The following is a 4,662-nucleotide window of genomic DNA, read 5'->3' as shown; positions in this document are numbered from 1 at the left end:
TATCATGGTCCTTATTTCGGACCCTGTGTGGAAAAGGTGGCTTTGGTACAAAAGGTTTTGGATTAGAGTCAATTGGCGTATCTTTTTGTTTTAACGTATCTTCTTTGGATTTTGGTAAATCATTTCTAGGTAAAGTTGAATTTCCGGGCATTTTCGGACCTAAGTAGTTTTTCCCCGAACGAAGAGTGATAGCCTTAACATGTTCTTTCGGATTTTCTTCCGTTTGGCTGGGAAGACTTCCCTCTTTGCGGGATGGAATTGATTTAGCAAGTTGTCCAATTTGAACCTCCAAATTATGGATGCTAGATGATTGGTTTTTGATAAGCTGATCGAATTTATTTTCGATCCGTTTAAAACCATCGTCTTGATTACTTACCTTTCCATTCATAGCATCTATAAATTTGTCGATTTTTGAAGATAAAGTGCTAATCGTATCTCTTGTTTGATTTTGATAATTATTTATACGATATTGATTAGCATTTGCATTATTATTATTATTACCATCTTTCCAGTTAAAGTTAGGATGATTTCTCCATCCAGGATTATAAGTATTAGAATAAGGATTAGTAGTTTGGTTTTGTCCTTGGACAAAATTTACCTGTTCTATCTCATTCATACCTTCGTAATCAATGTCTCTCTGGATCGGATCATTAGGATCGCATGGTGCCATAAATTTATCAATTTTGTGCGATAAGGCAGAAAATTGGGCTTGTAACATTGCTACAGGATCAAGATTCATTATACCTTTAACCGATGATGTACATGAGGATGATGGTTTCGCCGTTGGTATATGTCCACGCTCTGCGGGCCACATACTGCTGTTGATTGCCATTTCCTCCAAAAGTTCTCTTGCTTGGGCGGACGTCTTCTTCATAAATAACCCTCCAGACATAGCATCTAATGAACCTCTAGTCGTAGGATTTAATCCATTATAGAATGTCTGCATTAAAAGTGCATCTGGCAATTGGTGGTGTGGGCATAAACGTTGAAGTTCTTTAAAACGTTCCCAAGCTTCATAAAGAGTTTCATTATCATTTTGTGTAAAAGATGTCAAATCTTTGATGACTCTTGCGGTTTTTGCTAAGGGAAAATATTTTTGTAAAAATGCTTGGGCTAATTGGTCCCAAGTTTCAAATGTTGCAGCAGGCATAGAAGTTAACCAAATTTTTGCCTTATCCTTCAAAGTGAAAGGAAAGAGGCGAAGTTTGATTGCTTCGGCTATTACATCAGTAATTTTAAAAGTGTCACAAATTTCTAAGAAATTTGTCAAATGTGCGTTAGGGTTTTCGTTAGGCAATCCGTAAAACGTTACGTTGTTTTGCAACATATTAAGCAAAGCAGGCTTAATTTCAAATTGATTTGCGTTTATACGGGGTCTAACTACACTATTAGTTACACCGGCCATTCCTGGCCTAGCATAATCCATAAGTGTCGGTGGATCGGCCATGATTTCTGGCTGGACTACTTTGGTTTTTAAGGGTGTTTTGTCTTTGTTTTTGTTGTTTTTGTTGTTTTTCTTAAGTGTTCTTTCAATTTCTGGACCAAAAGGATCTGGTGGCGTGCCCGAATTTCGCGAACTGCGCATGAACTTGAAATTGTTACACGAGCCAAACTACCTTCAAAACAAAATTGAAAACAAAATGTGTTATATAAACTGAAAAATAAATAAAATATAAAAATTGTATAAAAATAATGTATAAACCTATATTCGAAAATAAAATACAAAAAAAAAAGAAAAATTTGTCAAAAATTTTGGCGTGTCCCCGGCAACGGCGCCAAAAACTTGTTGAGCGATTTCCGCAAGTGCACGGTTTCGCTTGTAGTAATAAAAATATCGATCCCACAGGGATACGTTTTTTAACGAAAAACTTATTTTTGAATTATTAATTTCGAAGTTGTTGGATTTATTATTAAATGTAAATGAAAAGTGAAAATTGGATTAATTGAATTTAGGAAATTTATTTGATTGAATTTGTGAACTTTGAGTATTTGAAAATGCTGGAATAAGATTATATATTTAGAATAAATCGATTGTTAGAAAGATCATCTGATTTTAAGGATGAATTTTACAAAACATGAACATTTAGAACTTATTAGAAAAATGAATGAATTTGTTCATTTGCATTAAGCAAAGAAAACAACTTAAACTTTGTATCGATTATGATGATGAAATAAATGACGGAACCTCTAATTAATCGGCTTTGAACGCGACAAAACCCTTTCGGGATAGTTGCCCTTACTCAAATTAAAACTCTTTCGAGATGATAATTTGCCTAAGTGTTCAACAAAATTTCCTTGTAATGATTTTGAATTCAAGTGCATATTAATGAAAACACCAGCCTCACTTATATTGGATTGGTTACCATAAGTGCTGCATAACGATTTGTCGAATAGAACGGACTTTATTAGATGAAATATAAATTGATACAAGTTTACAGAGAATAAGAAGCATCGAGTTCTTCGAGGGCGTGCAAGTGAAGGGCTTGATCGGTTCCGCTTCCTTGGGTTTCCTAGGAGGTTGTCAGGCTCGGGGGCGAACACTTTACTCGCTGTAACTTCATAATAGGGATTCGGTCGGCCACTACCATGATGCAAACTAAAACTGGAACAATGTCTAAACGCTACTGAGTTGTAATTAAACTATAAACAATATGTGTACCTCATCTTGTTTTGTACAGAATCTAATTTCTAACTCTCGAAATGTTTTTACTTAGAACTTCGACATAAGTTCTACGCTCTGATTTCTATATCTATATTATAGCATTTCATTACACTTTTTCTCAACATCAACTCTTTATTTATAGATGTTGAAGGGTTGTGTTTGAAGTGATGTATCCGTTGGTTAAGAGTCGTGTCCGTTGTGAAAGGACGTCTTTATCCACTTGAACGAACGCGTTTCTTGGATTTTCAGCATGTGTTAAATGCTCTTGGTGAATTTCTGCACTTACCGAGGATAGTAATCCGCGGCCGTGAATGACGTAGCACTGAGCTGAGCGACGGACGAAGGGGAGAAAAGGTTATACCACGCGTGTCGCGGCCGCGGGTCTGGGATCCACTATCGCGGCCCGGCAGGTTTTCTTACTTCTTGCTTTCGTTCGTGTCCTCGACTTGGCGCTTTCGATTTACGTCGTCTTTGACTCCTTTTGTAGGGTTTTTCTTCTGTTTTAGATCTTTTTTCGTTCCTATTTGGATTTTACCAAATATTCAAGTACCTTGCAAGAAAGAAAGATATTCGAAAGTAAAAGTAATCTAAACAGATATAAATAACACAAATTCGTAATAAAAATGATGTAAATGTTAATGATATTTTAGGTATATTTTGGGCTTAACAAGTTGGGTGCTTACTAGCTTGAGTAATTGGGTCTTGATGAGGTGCAATACCAGGATGTTGAGGTTGAACAGGTGGATCCATAGCTTTCTCCCCGTGTTGAGTGGCTGGATCTTCGAGCTCTTGCTCGGCAGGATTTGGATTCTGTGGAGTCTTGGCATGTTCCTCAGTGCAAGTAACAGAGGCTTGATTTTGCTCCGATTCCTTAGGAGGAGACTCAACATGGTGGGAAAAAATACTCAAACTGGATATTGGATGGATCCGTAGTTTGCTCCAAAGAGGGAGAATCTGCCAATAGATCAATGAGAGGAGTTTTAATAGCTTTCTTTTTCAGTCTTTTTAGGGACTTAGTTTTTGGAGGTGATGGGTCGGTTTGAACATTTATATCCTCAACCTCGGCTTCAATATTCAGATCATCTCTTTGATTATCTTCTTCTTCTTGTTCAACATGTGCTTCCTGATGTTGCTCAACATTATCCGGCTCATCATGATCTTCTTCTTCAGTATTAGGCTGAGTATCGACCTGTCTTTGTTCTTCCCCTTCATCAGCTTGCTCAACTGGGGTTTTCTCAAGATCAATCCCAATGTTTTGAGTGCAGTGAGATTTGGGTGTCACAACCCAATCAATAGGGTCAGCTTCAACAACTTTCAACCCAGAATTTCTACTTTTCTTCTTTAGAGGTTGTTCCGGGGATTCTTCATTTTCTTCTTCGGGCTTAGCTTGCCCTTTCCTTTTCTCTGCTGACTTAGGTGTAACCTGAGGTAGGTCAGCATCAACATTCTTCCCTCTGGTCATAGCCCTCTTCTTTCTGGGCACAGTTTCAATATCCTTTGCATAAGTGGCAAGTGTCTTTCTCTTCTTCTTTGCCTTAGGGGACTCGGCAGGAACTTCCTCTGGTTCAACTTCTGGCTCAGCATCATCTGCTGCTAGCTCAGTTTCGATTTCTTGTTCATCATCGTTTTCTTCCTCATCCTCAGCATCTTCAACTCCCTTTAAAGGTTGGTTGAATAGCAACCCAAATAACAGAGCCGCAGTGATTTCTGATCCCAAACTTTTAGTCTCAGAGATTGTCTCGATCCTGTGATCTTCAAAGATTTTGGTGATTAGAGAACCTAGTCGAAGTTTCTTACCTCCACGTTGGAGTGCACCAACCAGAAACACAGGCATATTGAGTGGGCAATAGGTTAACATGTGCCATATAAAGCACTGCTCGAAATTAGAGGCAGACGAAGCTGAGTTGAGTTTAGGGAAGATGAAGTTTGTCAAGATGTAGTGCGCCATCTTCTGGTTTTGCCCCATACTAGTGCTGGGTATTTCTCCTTTGTGATTTTTG

At 38.0% G+C, this 4,662-nt stretch overlaps 1 non-coding gene across 1 annotated transcript; it reads left to right on the top strand.

Moving 5' to 3' along the window:
- The first annotated feature begins 962 nt into the window (after positions 1-962).
- LOC136221134 (small nucleolar RNA R71) lies at positions 963-1,069 on the top strand. The gene has a single exon (XR_010684921.1). It is a non-coding gene; the product is annotated as a small nucleolar RNA R71 (small nucleolar RNA).
- Positions 1,070-4,662: the final 3,593 nt, after the last annotated feature.

The sequence above is a fragment of the Euphorbia lathyris genome, chromosome 2 (genome assembly GCF_963576675.1).
Source record: "Euphorbia lathyris chromosome 2, ddEupLath1.1, whole genome shotgun sequence".
Lineage (NCBI taxonomy): Eukaryota > Viridiplantae > Streptophyta > Magnoliopsida > Malpighiales > Euphorbiaceae > Euphorbia > Euphorbia lathyris.
The sequence above is the reverse complement of the archived record's forward strand: the minus strand, read 5'-3'. Positions and strand labels throughout refer to the sequence as shown.